Genomic DNA, 18,065 nt, shown 5'->3' on the forward strand with positions numbered 1-18,065 from the left:
GATATCACCTCACTCCAGTTAGAACAGCAAAAATCAAGAACTCTAACAACAACAAATGCTGGAGGGGATGTGGACAGAAAGGAACCTTACTTCATTGTTGGTGGGAATGTAAACTTGTTCAACCACTTTGGAGAGCAGTATGGAGGTTCCTCAAAAGACTTCACATAGATCTCCCCTATGATCCAGCAATCGCACTTTTGGGCATTTACCCAAATGTATACAAACAAGACCACACTAAAGCTACCAGCACAACTATGTTTATTGCAGCATTATTTACCATAGCTAAGATATGGAACCAACCCAGATGCCCCTCAGTATATGAATGGATCAAGAAAATGTGGTATATATACACAATGGAATTCTATGCCTCCATCAGAAAGAATGACATTTCCCCATTTGTTAGGAAATGGAAAGGCTTGGAAAAAATTATATTAAGTGAAGTAAGCCAGGCCCAAATAAACATAGGTCCCATGGTTTCCCTTATTTGCAATATCTAGTATAGGTATGAGTCAAGCGGAAAAGGTCAGATAATATGATGTCAAGAAAATCAACCCTTAAATATGTATTTTAATGTTTTCGTTTCTTTCATGCATGTGTTTCTAACGCATTTATAAGATTATTTCTTTGTTGCTTTGTATGTCCCTCCCCCACAGTGTAACCCCCGCTTTCACTTTAATTGATGTCAGTATAACATGTGGAGGAGATGGGGACAAACCAGTCGTTTAAGGATTCAGGTGGACCCATTGCAACAAGGAGAATTAGAAAATGTCATGTCAAAGCAAGCTTTACAATGTTGGTGTGGGGGGGGGGAGGTGTGTATGATTGGGTTGGGGGAGGGGGGAGGCTGGGAAGGGAGGTGAAGGGTAAACAACGGAGGAGGCTGCAATGCTTGGTAAGAAATATATGCATTATCCTGCCAATGTAATTGTAACCCCTCTGTACAGTATGTTCTCAAATAAAATAAAATAAAATTTAAATTAAAAAAAAAGAAAACCCATGGCACTCAATTCAAACTCTAATTCTAGCAAAGGAAAATATCTCCCGTAAAATATTGGAATAATTGTAAGATTTGAGTATTGGAGTGAAGATAAATCCATGAGAAAGAGAATGAACCCTTGTTGCAATCCTTTTTACTTAAGCGATATTGTTATGTGGTACTCCAGACATAACAAAGTTACCTTGCAAATGGCCATGGATGTGCGATTAGGCAATGGAAATACTCCGTTTACACGGATGTAAATTAAATTCACTTTTTGGTAGATTGTAGTTCTTGAATTCAAGGCTGTGTGATATCACTGAGCTTTTTTTCTCTCCAGGCTAACACTCTACTATTTTGTGCCACAGCTCCAATTCTTATTATTGTTGGTTATTTGGAGATAAGAGGCTCATGGACTTTCCTTCATACGCTGGCTTCAAATCATGATCTTAAGATTTCACCCTCCTCAGTAACCAGGATTCCAGTCATTAGCCAGTCGATGTTTTCGATACTTTAGTAAATTGTATAGTTAAGAAGTTATAAATTATTGTTATACCTGTGAAATATACATATATATATATATACATATATACATATATATCAATGCATGCTGGTAGAAATATTTTAACATATTTTTTATCTACAGTATGCTTATAAAATCATCCTGCATTAAAAAATAAAATGGATACAAAAATTAATAGGGAGTAAAACAAAGGGAACTTGCACATGCTTCTTGTTGAATGGAATAGAAATTGCTAGAATCAGTTTGGGGTCACCATTCTTACATTAACAAAATGGATAATGGCTATTAATTCCAATTCTTCTATTTGCCCATATTGTGCATGCTTACACATGACTGTCAAAATCAAACCACACTTTTTGCCTTTGAATTTAACTCACCTGTTATAATTTAGGTCATAGATGAAGTAATCAAATAAAAGTTAAAATAATAATAAGTGAGGCTGTGACATTGAGCTGAAAATGCTTTTAAATATGATAATAGCTAATTAAATTGTATTTTTCTTACTTTTACTGTATTGTCCATCCCTCATCCCACAGTATGACAGTAAATAGAAGGTTCTCAATAAATTCTGTGTACAATGATGAAATAACTGTATTAAAGCTAAGATATGGAACCAACCTAGATGCCCTCAGTAGATGAATAGATAAAATGTGGCATATAAACACAAAGGAATTCTATGTCTCCATCAGAAACAATGACATTGCACCATTTGTTAGGAAATGGAATGATTTGGAAAAAACTAATATTAAATGAAGTAAGACAGGACCAAAGAAACAGATTCCATAGTTTCTCTTATTTGTTATAACGAGTATATGTCTGAGACAAGCAGAAAGGGTCAGGTAAGTTGATGTTAGTCTAAATGAATCCCAAGCTAAAGACGCAAATGGTTGTTCTTTCTAACATATTTATAAGGTGATTTTTTATTTTAATTTTTATTTTTTGTGAACATACTGTACAGAGGGGTTACAATTACATGGGCAATATAATGAGTACATTTCTTATCTAGGATTGCAGCCTCCTCCTTTGTTTACACTTCACATCCCTTCCCAGCCTCCCCCAACCCCCTCACCTCATCCCCCCACCAGCACCAAAGTTTTAAAGTTCATTGTGGACATGACAACCTGTACTTCTCATAGTTGCAACGGGTCCACCTGTACCCTTAAACGACTTGTTTTTACCGATCTCCTCCACAAAATATACCGACATCAAATATATTGAATGAAGGGGTTATACTGTGGGGGAGGGACATACAAAGCTACAAAGAAATAATCTTATAAATGTGTTAGAAACAAATGCATGAAAGAAAAAAAACATCAAATATAGTTAAAGCAAGGGTTATACTGTGGGGGAGGGACATACAATGCAACAAAGAGATAATCTTATAAATGCGTTAGAAACACATGCATGAAAGAAAAAAACATTAAAATACAAATTTAAGGGTTGATTTTCTTGACATCATATTATCTGACCTTTTTCACTTGACTCATACATATACTAGATATTACAAATAAGGGAAACCATGGGACCTATGTTTCTTTGGGCCTGGCTTACTTCACTTAATATAATTTTTTCCAAGTTTTTCCATTTCCTAACAAATGGGGCAATGTCATTCTTTCTGATGGAGGCATAGAATTCCATTGTGTATATATACCACATTTTCTTGATCCATTCATATACTGAGGGGCATCTGGGTTGGTTCCATATCTTAGCTATGGTAAATAATGCTGCAATAAACATAGTTGTGCTGGTAGCTTTAGTGTGTTCTTGTTTGTAAACATTAGGGTAAGTGCCCAAAAGTGGGATTGCTGGGTCATAGGGGAGTTCTATGTGAAGTCTTTTGAGAAACCTCCATACTGCTCTCCAAAGTGGTTGAACAAGTTTACATTCCCACCAACAATGAAGTAAGGTTCCTTTCTGTCCACATCCCCTCCAGCATTTGTTGTTGTTCGAGTTCTTGAATTTTGCTGTTCTAACTGGAGTGAGGTGATATCTCAATGTTGTTTTGATTAGCATTTCTTTTATGGCTAGGGATGTTGAACATTTCTTCATGTGTCTATTGGCCATCCTTCTTTCTTCTTCAGAGAAGTTTCTCTTTAAGTGTTTCGCCCACTTATTTATTGGTCAGTTGTTTTTGAGGATTTGTTGTTGGGTGGTTTAATTTTTTGAGTTCCAAGTATATTTTAGATATGAGACCCTTGTCCGTTGTATGGCTAGTAAAGATCTTCTCCCAATCGGTGGGCTTTCTATTGATCTTGCTAGCTATGTCATTTGCCCTGCCGAAGCTCTGCAACTTTATGCAATCCCATTTGTCCAACCTTCCTTTCATTTGTTTTGTTTCCGGGTCTCTATTCAGAAAATTTCAGCCTGAACCAAGGAGACCTAGGGGTTCTCTTATTCCATCCTGTAATGTTTTCAGAGTGTCTGCTTTGAGTTCAAGGTCTTTGATCCATTTGGAGTTGATTCTGGTGCAGGGTGATATATAAGGATCTAGCATAAGTTTTCTACATGTAGTTAACCAATTATGCCAGCACCATTTACTGAAGCGGTTGTCTTTCTTCCATTCTATTGTTTCAGCTCCCTTATCGAAGATTAAATGGCTATAGGTCTGTAGGTTCATTTCTGGGTTTTCAATTCTATTCCATTGGTCCTGAGGTCTGTTCTTATGCCAATACCAAGCTGTTTTGATTACTATGGTTTTATAGTAGAGTTTGAAGTTTGGTATTGATATTCCTCCAGCAGTGTTCTTTCTGTTGAGGATTGTTTTTGCTATTCGGGGTCTTTTATTGTTCCATATGAATTTTTGGATTGCCTCTTCTATTTCCTTGAAGAATGAGGTTGGAATTTTTAACCCCTCCTTTCACTATATTTGATGTCAGTATAACTTGTGAAGGAGATGGGGAAAAACCAGTTGTTTAAGAATACAGGTGGACCTGTTGCAACAATGAGAAGTAAGTTGTCATGTCCAAAACGAGCTTTACAACGTCGGTGCGGGGGGCGGGTGAAGGAGGGGGAAGGAGAAGGATTGGGATTGGGGGGGAGAGGGGAGGCTGGGAAGGGATGTGAAGTGTAAACAATGGAAGAGGCTGCAATGCTTGATAAGAAATGTATTCATTACATTGCTCATGTAATTGTAGCCCCTCTGTACGGTATTTTGACAATAAAAATAAAAAAAACTTATTAATTAAAAAAAAATAGAATATGGGCACAGTGTGGTATTAGCTCATTGTGACCTGTAGGGGTGGTGTGTTTTTCAGGAATTGGGAAAAGTTGTGATGGAAATGAATTAAGGTATGCTTTTATACTGAACTTGCTTGATGAGTACTTCCAGAAAGATAGTGATTATTTCTTCCAAAAGGTTACAGTAAAATCACTTTCACAACCATGTTCACTATTACACTGTATACAAGTTATTGAAACAGACCAGATGACCTGCGGTGGACGTATGGTTGGAGAGTGTGGCATATATACACAATGTTATCACACACATCCATTATGAAGTTTGTTACATTATCTGTAAAGATATGGATACATCCAAAAATATGTTAAGTAAAGTAAGTGAGGCCCAGAGCAGAAAGGACGCATGTTCTGTTATGTAAGGGAAACTTTATGCAAGTTTACAAGTTTACAAAATCTTATTAACCAATAATGCTATTTGCATAGAAGTGTTTAAAAGTTGTAATTGCTTATGAAATTAAACTCAAAATCCATCTATCACTTTGAACTATTACATGGAAGATGTGAGGAGAAGTCAAAGGCAAGGCATACAGAGAATTAGGAGGGAAGTGAGTGAAGTCATAATATTCAACGCTGATAGTATGAAACGAAAAATGAAAGTGGGGTTAGGTTTGGAAGGGTGTGGGAATGTGATATAAAGTGATATAAAGATCGATTGTAATTATAAACTGATTTCTTGAATGGAAATTCTTTTGTAAAACTATTGAAAATATTAAAAATACAATTTAAAAAACAAGACATCTGATCTTAAACTGAGTTTTCTTAAACCATGAGCCAATATAATAATTTCCTTTTCAGAAATTGTCTTTTCAGGTATTTTTCTCACAGTGACAAAAAGGTGACCAACCAAACGAATATCAATATATCACAGTGCACATCATAAAGAGACACAATATAAAAATCACAATAAAAATGTTAGAATTCATTACATGATAAAATGAGAGGTAGAATGTATCACCTGCTGATTGATTACTTTTTCCAAGTACTTTACCTGTGTTATTTAATTTAATCTTCACAATATTCCTATATGGTGGAACTACTTCGATTTTTAATTCTCAGATGATGATATTGGCATCTTCAGAATGGAAATTACTAGTACAACTTTGCACACATGGTAAGTGGTAACTTGGGGCCCAACTCCCACTGTATCAGATAACTTCATTCTATTTTATAACTAAAATACTAGCACTTAGTCTACTAATTTTAGGAAAAAAGTTCCTAAAATTATTATTTAGACTCTAATAATATTTCACGTTATATTTGTTAGAAAATTGGTAACTGTAATATGAAAACTCCAAGTTCATAAACAATTTATACCTCCCTGATGATAGGAACTGCTAAACTATAACATCCTTCATTTCTAGTGAAAATAGTAGAAATCACATTGTACTCCATCACTCAACACTTACCTTTCTTGAGACCCCATCTCTGTACAACACAGTCTTACTGAAAGAATGGACTGCCGAATTCTTGATGGAAATTGACTGCAGGTCGTTTGGACCAATCATTTCCACATTGTAGCTTACCATTTTGATTGCTTTTTATACCCAATGTTTTGAGAGAAATATACTACTTTAACATGCTGATAAAGCAAGACTGATATAAAAATCACCTTTGACACCAGATAAATATTTTATCTTTCATATACCCAAAAATGGAATCTGACCTATCATTAAATTTAGGAACTAGAGGTTAAAAATCATAGACAACAAGACCTAAGCATGAATTAAATATTCTACAAACTTTGAACACGGTTTGTGAAAAATAATTGTTTAAAAAGGGACACAGGTGGATCCATTGCAACAATGAGATGTACAAGACATTACATCCAAAAACGAAATTTACAACTTTGGCAGGGGTGGGGCCTGGGAGGGTCACAAATGGTGGGACAGGGAGATGGGAACGGATGGGAAGTTGAAACAAAGTAGGAGGAAACAATGCTTAATAAGAAATGTACTCATTTCCCTGACCATGTAATTGTAACCCCTCTGTACGGTTTTTTCCCAATTAAAAAAGAAAAGAAAAAAATCCATATTACTGCGTTTGATACTGAAGATTCAATTATAAATGATGCACACTTGAAAATTATTAACTTCCAGTTATCATGGGTGTTACATTTTACCTGCCTCTCCATATGTTTCTCATTAATTACTTTTATTTCATTCATTCATTCATTCATTCATTTGGTGCTAATACTAGGGCTTGAACTCAGCACCTGGGTCTGTCCCTGAGTTTATTTTGTTTTTGTTTTTATTTTTGTTTTCTCAAGGCTACCACTTTATCACTTGTACCAGAACTTCATTTCTAGCTTTTGCTGGTTACTTTCAAATCAGAATTTAATGGAATTTTATGCCTGGTCTGGTTTCAAACCACAATCCTTAGATTTCATCTTTCTGATTAGCTAGGACTTAGGCATGAACCATCAGTGTGGCTTCTACTTTTTCCTCTACACTTATCTAATGCACATACTTAGATAGTAATTTAAAACTCAGAGTACAGAAGCACAATGAACAATCAAAATTACTAATTTAAATTTCTTCTTAAGACTAAACACTGAAAAATTCCAGGATACTATGAGTAATCACTATTGAAAATATTACCTTTAATAGCTTTTTAATAGATCCAGTATTTTCTCTCCATGGCAAAGGACATAGCTAGCAAGACCAATAGAAAGCCCACAGACTGGGAGAAGATCTTTACTAGAGAAAATGTATGATGAAATACTAATAGAAGTCCTTTGTATAAATATTTAAATTGATTTTTTTTCTTGTTTCTTGCTTACATCTAAAAACAGGGAGGCCTCTCTTGTCTTCATGTGATTTTTATGATTGAAGGTGCTTGTAAGAAGTGAAAATGTATTACTCATTTGCTATAATTTTACATCTCACTTTTTTGTCTTGGAGAATATAATGTTCAAAGGCAGAAATATGAGCAAGCAATAGTTCAGAATCATAATTTCAGTGCGAGTGGATCATTAGTCAGTACTCCTCGATACTATTTTCCACAGTCTTGTCACAAATAAAATTGGCCTGCCTTTTTTTCTAGCCTGGAGCTTTTCCTTCATTGTATAGGAAAAGTATGATTCAACTGATTTCAGTCAGATCAGTTACTAGAATTATCAAAGATTTACATTCTTGTTTGTAATTTGTTGAAAGCTATATCTATGTAGTCTACTAAAATCGATTTACTAATTTCAAGTAAATGCATAAATTCTATTTCCATTTAAAAATCCTTTTTATGAAAAGAAAATTCTGTCTGCCGTATAAGTTGATCAGAATCAAGTATTTTTTGGCTAAATGGGTCATTGCACATCTTCCTCTCTGTCACGTTCTTTCAGTGTTCTCATTGATAATATACTTAACCTATTTGATTTTGGTTTTATACTTTTGGTTTCATAATTTCACTTTCTTCCTGCCCTTTTCAAAACCATGTATACAGCATGCAGTATTTCATATTTTCTTATTCCTAGAATAAGCTGCACATGCAGAGACCTCTGGTCCTCATTTTCAGTCTATACATTTGAATATGGAGTAACATCTTTCCCCTGCCTTTCATCAATTCACTGCTCTCCAGTTAGAATCATAGAAAATATTATTACCCTTCAAAATCATCCATAAATGTGAATTTAGCTAGACAGTGTATAAATGTACTTTGATACATTCTGAGGAGATTAATGGCAACAAAGTATAAAGTACGTATTTGCCCTCCACGCTTTTACACCCAATTTAGGGACATGTGGAAGAAAAAAATGCAGAAATAATTTAGAAAGTAACAGCATCAGTTGGCTAACACATGGCTGCCACATAGAATGTAATTGATAAAACCAAAATTTACCAAAGGTGCAGAAGGTTAAAGGTTGGTAAATTGGTAACATTGTATTGGAGGAAGTACATATTTCTTGTTTATATTTATATTCTCCAAATCTGACAGTACACAAGTTTTCTTGTATTCTTTATTATTGTCTGCATTTTAAACTACAAATATTTATATAAAGGGATAACATACATTTGTTGGAATGGTATTTGGTGCAATTTTAAGATAAATTTATGTATTAGGATGTTGTTTGTTGACCATTTTTAATGAACAATTTAATAATCTCAATTGAAGCCTGGCAGTTGTTGCTCATACCTGTAATCTGAGCTATTCAGGAGGCTGAGATCTGATTGCTTGTGTTCAAAGCCAGCCTGGGAAGGAAAGTCTCTGAGACTCCATATGCAATGAACCACCAAATAAATAAATAAACCAGGAAATGGTGCTGTGTTTCAAGTGGAAGAGTGCTCTTCTTGAGCTGAACAGCTCAGGGACAGCACCCAGGACCAGAATTCAAGCCAAACAATTGACAAAAAAATAAAAGAAAAAAACTGTCAGTTGCTTGTTTTTCTAAATTTTCTGTTGACATTCATGTACCGTACATTTTATTGTTTATATGATCATGTTTTGGGTCTCTTTTCACACAGTAGGTACTAATGGAGAAAAACAAGTCAACAAATAATATCTTTTGGTAATTATTACCAAGGTCAACAATGTCAAGGTGCAAGAGAAATTCAAATAGATCATGGATAGTCTCTGTGCAGTGTGGTTTGAGATGTTATCTCACAACCTAATCAGGAGCTTGTGTTAGCAAATAAATCAAATCCTTATGTTCTTCAACAATAACATCTTACTATGGAGGGGAAAAAAGTAAATTCAACTACATATTCTAGTTAATTTCACATCTGATTTACTTCTTGGCTCAAGTTCTTTGCCTTCCTGCTGACCACTATTAGTTCACAATTGATTGTCAGGATTCCAGAGCCATGTAGCTAGCACACGTTGTTTCCTAGCCGGTTTACATGAATATTTGATTTTCCCATTCTCTCCTATCTTCTAGAATGTATAATAGAAACTATGCACATATATGTAGGTATTATATATACTTAGGCATACACCTTGTTGATTTTCTGAATTCAGAAAGGATCTACTAGGAAAAAGAACACAACTCTGTCATTCACATTGTGGGAGATGTAACATGCTCCTACAGTCTCCAAAATATCAATCCTTACTTCATGAAAACAGTCGTTAATAATGAGTTGTGGGGTGTTTCTTTTTTTTTTTTTTTTGGACTTAAGATTCGATTTCAACATATATACTACCAGGAGAGATATGAGTTAATTCAGAGGATACTGTATCTTCAGCAAATCATCACCAAAAGTGCTTCTGGATACATACCTTTATCTGTACCATGGACAATCCAGAAGATATGTTACCAGCTCTGAAAGAAAGGAGCTAGATATATAAAGACAAGAATAAGAAAGTGTTATGTTGACTCAAACTTATTTATAGGATATGTTAAAAGTTATTTATAGCATATGTTAAAAGTTCCAAAAATAAAATGAATGCTACCGAAGAGTATGGGGAAAGCCAATAAAAGAATCGAAAATTCTCAATTGTTTTAACCTAAGATTTTTTAAAAAATACACTTCTCTTTTTACTTGATCTATTTCGATATCTTTCTTAAAAGTAGATACCACAACTATATGCATATATATACACATAGACACACACACATATGTATATTAGTGAATAGTAGTAAATAGCAGACTAAACATTGCCTTTTCTGAGTGTACTGTTATATCAGTGATAATCTGGTAATTAAGTAGATATTAGGACTTGACCTAATAAGCCAATAATCTCAGGTTATCTAAGGAGTTCACATAGGAAGGACTGAATTTGAGACCAATAGTGGTAAGGAGTTAGTAAGACTACATCTCAACCAATAATCCTGGAAAGGAGTCATGCCTGACAGACAAAGATAGGTTTGAGACCTGAGGTCCACCTTAAGGTAAAATGTGAGCCTTATATGAAAACTAATGAAAACAAAACAAAACAAAAACGTGGCTGGAGGTGTGTTTGAGGTATTAGAGCCCTTAATTAGGAAGCACAATGCTCTGAGTTCAAATCCCAGGAAGGACTCCCTCCCTACCACAAAAAAATTACCCAAAGACCTAATTTAATGTATCACTCATAATTTTTTTCACTTTCTTTTTTTAAAATTTATTTTATTGTAATGTTGTTGTACAGAGGATTTACAATTACATGAATAAGATAGTGAATACTTTTCTTGTGGAGCATTGGTACCCACTCCTTTGTTGTACTCCCATTATCCCTTCCCTGCCTCACTCCTCCTCCCCAGCCAGCCAACCCAAAGTTGTAAAGTTCATTTTCAATAAAGTGTCTTGTGCTTATCATTGTTATAACGTGCTATCCCGTGTCATTGTTTCAGTGTTTTTCTTTTGTTGTTCTCAATACACTGTGTGTTTTTTTTTGTTTCTTTTCTGTGTTCTCCCCCCTAGTTTCACTGTACTTCATTTTGTATATACATTTGTCTAATTCGGGAAGGTGTATGGGAACCTCAAATAATTAACATAATGCTAAAAAGCATCACTTAGATCAGTAAGAACAAATTTATCTAAAAATACTTTAGTCCTGTTGCTATTCTTGCTTTATATTTGTTCACCTATGGTATATGAGTATATTTCTTATCTGTGTCCCTATAATAAGACTCTCAAGAAGTTTTTTCTTCCCATTTCACTATATTACAATGAAGAATAATGTAAACAATGATGCGTTCTTCTTCATAAACATAAACCATTCAATAATGCTGAATAATAAAGTCATTATTTTGAAAATTGTTTTGAAATCCTTTCTGTGGGATTGCTTGTTTCTTTTCAACTCTTTTTCTGACTTTAGAGATACCTGTGCACTTAATATTTAATTACCTTCACTCTTCTTTCTGTCAACGTTGTAAAGTATAAGTAACTTTCCTCAGAACATTACAGCTTTTATTGCTTTAATTATTTTCCTCCAACATTGGATTATATTAGTCACCTTACTAACAATTTTTTCTTAGAGGGATACAATTATAAATCCATTCCAAGCTTTCAGTCTTATCTTTACTGCAGGTAAATATCTCTATTTAAGTGAAACATCCAAACCTTTATTACAGAAGCAATGCCATCTAAAATGAAGTTTTTCCTAACATTTTAGTTACCTATTTTAGACAGAGTTTTAGGATAGAACTAAGACAAGAAAAGAAAATGTAAACATCTAGTCTTGAAAAGGCACAAAAAAAATAGATAATCCCAGGTTCTAAAGGTTTGTTATTCAATAAAGAAAGTAATTATATTTATTCCCTGAAGCTCTTTTGGTTCTTTGGCAAAGTTTTACATTTATGTTCTGTGTTCAGGTACATGGTTTTAATTTTGACAATCCATAAACAGAAGATTATGTAGTAAAGCCAAGTACAGTGAATCTAAAGAGATATGTGGTAAAATAATTAAATTGAAGTTGCTTATTTTGGGAAAAGTATACACTTTCTCTAAAAATGACAAGAGCATGAGATATACTCTCCATGTCTTTCAAAGTAAAACACAATTATTCTTTAACCTCAGAATCAGTTTTCAAAAGGTATGTTACAGATGTTTCTATTATTGTTAAATATTTTGTATTTAAAAATGTTTGAAAAATATCCATGTGCCACTGGATCTCAGCTAAAATCCTAGCTACTCAGGAAGCTGAGATTTGATGATCTCTGTTTGAAGCCAGCCTGCATAGAAAAGTCGATGAGATTCGTGTCTCCAAAAAACTACTCAGAAAAAGACAGACATGTTGCTAAAGATCAAGTGGTGGCATTTTAGCTTTGAAAAAAAGAGGGCTCAGTGACTGCGATCAAGCCCTGAATTGAAATCTCTTGGGGGTGGGGGGAGGAATTAAACAAACAAACAAAAACAACTTGAAAATTATGCACAACTGTGTGAATCCCATTTTAATTTATAGCTGTTTGCTAGATGCCTGAAGATTTTAGCACAGAAAATTGTCATGTAACTACTATGGAATAAAATTTTCTCCTTTGTTTAAACTAACTTAAGTTGTATTAAAATTATTTTACAATATGAAGTACAAGTGATAAAAATAAATATATGACCTTATAATTGGAGTACTTTTAAACAACAGAAATCTAAAAATAATCATAAAAACTTGTTAAATATTAAATAATAATATATTGGGGTGTATTGCAATATCATTTTGGAATTTCTTATCCCATGCCAGACTTTATGCTCATACCAAACCAGATTACTCACAAAATTGTTAATTTGTGAGATATAAGATAGTCCTGTGAAATATGAGGAGTTTTCAATATGTATGAAATGTATCTCGTGTAAAGTAAATTTTATAGCACTTTTTTTTGGAATCTTTTGGGAATAAGTAATAAAACATTAGTAAACTATTCATGTAAGAAGTAGCCAAGGGCCTCAATGTTAGCCCTGAATATGTAACCTATAGTTTTAAGAAAATTAAGACAGGGGACTAGGGTCATGTTATTAATTTAAGTATAGATAATAAATAAACATAAGAAGTCAAGGTCAGGTATTGGACCAAATCTTGGCAAAATATTCGAATTGACAAGTAATTGAGATGAGGTTGGAAACAGAGGCTTGTAGAAGTCAGGCAGGGAAGTAATATAAATAGGAGTGTGATTCCATGGCTAGACTTAGCAACTTGAACAGAGGTCCCTTAGTTAATAATAAAAATGAGACAACTCACACACTCGTTAGGATCTATCGACTTGATGATAGAGAAAAGTTAGTGATTGTAACAATTAGGGAAAGAATGAAAGGACAAAAGAGAAATCAACTCAGGATGACTGAGAACTGTAGACCAAAAGGGGGGAAAAAGAAACTCCATTAAACTGATTGCTTACTCATGTATATTTTATACTGTGTGTGAGGAATAAACAGAAAGTGAAGATGAACAGCATAGATATGTACTTTAACAAAAGGACTCATCACCCCTTACAATATTTTATACTTTGAAATTGACTAAATACTTGCTGAACCCAGGTCTCTCTTCTAATTTAGTAAATTTCAGATAGTGGCAAGTCTTCTTTACCAGGCATTTTGACCGTGTTTAGAACAGATGAAAATGACTTATGAAATGATAAAACATATGAGAAAGTATATCTATCTGTTTCCATTTACTTACAAGTAACAAATGTCTGACCCAATTTGAGAAAGTCAAATACATAAACTTAGTGTGATCTCCAAAAGCACAGATGTAAGTTGAATTTCATACTAGTATTTACCTAATAACAAAGGAGTCCACGACTCAGTGTTCTTTTTTTTTAATATTTTTAAGGATTTTACTGCCTTCAAAATTGTTTCTTTGAATTCCATCTAATCTGTTCAAAACGTGCAGAATTTCCCCATCCAATATATAGAAAGTTTACAATGGCAGGTACATACATGGAGTCAGGAATGCACAGCTCAGCTTCATTGCTCTAAGTGGGATTCACTGTTACTGTCTTAGAGTATATTGTGGTTGGCAGGTTTGATAAGGTGGTTACGTTGTAAGAAGAGGAAAGCAGGGAATGGATGGTAAAAGTACAACTGATATATATATATATATATATATATATATATATATATATATATATATATATATATATATATATATACTCGAGTGTCTACGGTATACCCACTTCTGTTTTGCAGATGAGGTAAAAAAGAATCAGAGCAAGGACAGAATTGTAGAGTAAGGAAGTTTTGGACAAAGGGACAAAGAAAATGATGATGCCATTTGATTATTTCCCCACTGAGGTACTATGAAATGGAATGTAACAATTAAATGTCATCACTTTTTTCCCCTCAGAATATTGTTATATTCAACTTTTATTAGAATAGTAGGTGACAGGAAATTTCAAATAATTTCTAGTCATTTTGAGATGACTTAGTGTAGGTTTTATAAACTAATTTCTTGATTGAAAATTAAGTTGAGTGTTTATTTTTTCTCTTTTTTTTTTTGATAGGTTGACGCATTGTAACAATGTGATGAACAAGATACTATGTTGAAAACGAACTTTACAACCTCCATGGGGGGCGTAAGTTAAGGAGATGGGTGGGAAGGAATTTTGTAGGGGAAAAACAAAGAAAAAGGCAACAATGCTCTATAGGAAATGTACACATTACCTTGCTCATATAACAAAAACCCCTTTGTACAGTATTTTTACAATAAAAAATACAAAAAGAACAGCTAATAAATGAGATTCTTTCCAACATATTTATCAGCTGTTCTTTGTATTTGCAAAGATATATTTTTAATGATAAGGAGAATTATTGCAAATATAAGATGAATGAATTTGATTGAACTTATATTTTATTATAGGAAAACCTGGTTTATATTTATCAATCTGAATTTACAGAAAAGAATTGACAATATTACCATGGCAGGATTTTGCATCCGTCTCATGTCACCATGAAAATGACTCAAAAGTATACATTTTTATCATTTTATCTCTGGTTTTACTTAACCTTTTCAATTAATCTGAGGATTATATTGTACCTCTTTGGAAAATGGAAAATTAATCTGACCTTACCTGATAATCTTCATATTATTCATGCATTGCCAACATATAGAGCAATTAAGAAAATGTAATAGTTTCTTATTTGCTATATACCAGCTTAGTATGTCTTTAGTAAAAGTCTAATATTTATTATTTAGTAAGATCATAACGTTATGTGAATTTTATATTAGATCTTATTAGAACTCATATGCAAGTTAACATTCTAAACTTGCTAAAATTTAAAACCCAACATTCTGCTTTAAACATTAAAAAAATTCACTTATGACTTTCAATAATAGCATTACTTGCTTTTGATATTGGGGTATAGATTTTCAGAGGCTTTCTTATTTTTATTTAGTTTTTTGTATCTAATGTCCTTGGCTTAAGGTTAAGTCAAACAGAGAAGGGCTCATGATATTTGCATTAATATTCATTGGAACTTAAATTACATAGAGGTCCTGTTTTCTAAGTTTCATCCTGAAAGTGGTTCACTTTTTCTTCTGATATGATGACATGAAAAGTGTCTCAAGCAAGGGAATTTTTTATTCATTTTTTAAATTGTCCAAATACCGTATAGAAGGGTTACAATTACATGAGCAAGGTAATGAGTACATTTTTTATCAAGCACAGTTGCCTCCTTGTTTGTTTCCCATTCCCTTCCCTTCTCATCTCCATCTCCTCAGTCCCTACAGCCCCATCCCCGCCCTTACATCCTCCAAAGTTGTAAAGTTATAAAGTTCATTTTTTGACATAACGTCTTGTACATCTCATTGTTTCAATGGGTCCACCTGTATCCCTATTTAAAAATTTTGTTTTTTTTCCTCCACAAATTATACCAACATCAAATACAGTGAAAACATGGGATATGCCGTGGGTGGAAGGACATTTATTTTCATAAAAAAATAGAATTTGTTACTACCAGTAGACACCGCATGAAACATGAAAATGATATTCACAACCGAGAGTATTAGACAAAAATTTGCTTTTTTGTTAACATTTGTGTTTTTAAAGAATTTTTTATTGTGAAAATGCTATAGAGAGGGGTTACAATTACATGAATGAATGAACGAGTATATTTCTCATCAAGCAATATTCCCTCCTTCTTTGTTTCCAAATGCAATCCCTTCCCATCTCCCACCCCCGTCCCCGCCCACCCTACTTCTCCCCTCCTTCCTCCCCCCTGCCAAAGATGTAAAATTCATTTTTTGACATAACGTCTTGTACATTTCATTGTTGTAAAGGGTCCACCTGTATCCCTATTTAAACCGTTTGTTTTCTCCCTTCCCCTCCCCAAATTATACCAACATAAAATACAGTGCAAACAAGGTTTGCACACTTGCCGAAGGACATACAAAGGAATAAAAAATCACGTGTACCTTATAAATAGAAAAAAATAACAAGATAGAAAAAAAACACGTGTCCTTATCTTGGGGTTTATTTTGATTAATATCATCTTATCTGACCTTTTCTGCTAGTCTCAGACATGTACCAGATATTGCAAATAAGCGAAACCATGGGACCTATGTTTCTTTGGGCCTGGGTTACTGCACTTAATATATTTTTTCCAAGCAGAAAATTTATTAATAGAGACCCAGAAACACAACAAATCAAAGAAAAGTTGGACAAATTGGACTACATGAAGTTGCAGAGCTTCTGCATGGCAAAAGACATAGTTAACAAGGTTAATAAAAAGCCCATGGATTGGGAGAAGAGCTTTACTAGCCATACAATGGACATGGGTATCATACCTACAATATGGAACTCAAAATATTAAATTCCCGACAACAAATCCTCAAAGAATCAACTGCCCAATAAGTAAGTGCAATAAAGACTTACAGAGAAACTTCTCTGAAGAGGAAATGAGGATGGCAAATAGACACATGAAGAAATGCTCAACCTCTCTTGCCATAAAATAAATGCAAATTAAAACAACATTTAGATTCCACGTCACCCCAGTTAAAATGGCTATAATCAAGAACTCTAATAACAACAGATGCTTGAGGAGATGTGGACATAAGCAAACCCTATTGCACTGTTGGTGGGAGTGTAAATTTGTTCAGCCACTTTGGAAAGTAGTATGGCATTTCTTCAAAAGATCTACATTGAATTCCCCTATGAACTAGCAATCCCTCTTCTGGGCATTTACCCAATGACCACAAACAAGTCTATAATAAAAATACCAGCACATCTAGGTTTATTGCAGCATTATTTACCATAGCTAATATATGGAACCAGCCCAGATGCCCCTCAATAGATGAGTGGATCAATAAAATATTGTATATAGACACAATGGAAGTCTATGCCTTCATTAAAAAGAAGGACATTGCCCCATTTGTTAGAAAATGGAAAGACTATTTCTGATGTTATATCAGACATTTCCATAGAGAAGGAACTCTCAATGCCATGTAACATCTCTGAATTATTAGAAAATTGTAACTAAATTAATATTTATTCCCTATTGCTTTCTCTTATGTTAGAGCATTTGGTATTATTACATATATTTTAATAACTGCATACTCCACAATAATAAAAAAGATTATTTTATGCAATTAAAAGAACACTTTCTCAACAATCATTCACAAAGACAAAACTTGCATTTTTCTACTATATATGAATGTGACTAATTTCAAATTTCATATAAATGTACTATACAGAATAAACGTAATTTTTGCTGTCAATGAATTTATTATTTTCATCCATGCCATTGCATCAGTTAGCAGTTTAATTATTTTACTATGTACTAATCTTATTTATGAAAATAGCATATCGTTTGTCATTTTTCTTTTGGTGTATATTTTCCACTTATTGTCTATTATAAATATACATACTATGGGAATTCATATAGAAGAGTTTCAGTGGAGGTTTATTTTTTCTAAGCATTTTATTTTAGTGTCATTTGTATTTTCTTTTCTTTCTTGTGTTTTTGCATTCCAGTGGTTTCTGTTAGCTTTCGT

Source organism: Dipodomys merriami, unplaced genomic scaffold, assembly GCF_024711535.1.
Source record: "Dipodomys merriami isolate MVZ:Mamm:240054 unplaced genomic scaffold, mDipMer1.0.p SCAF_18, whole genome shotgun sequence".
In the NCBI taxonomy this organism is placed as follows: domain Eukaryota; kingdom Metazoa; phylum Chordata; class Mammalia; order Rodentia; family Heteromyidae; genus Dipodomys; species Dipodomys merriami.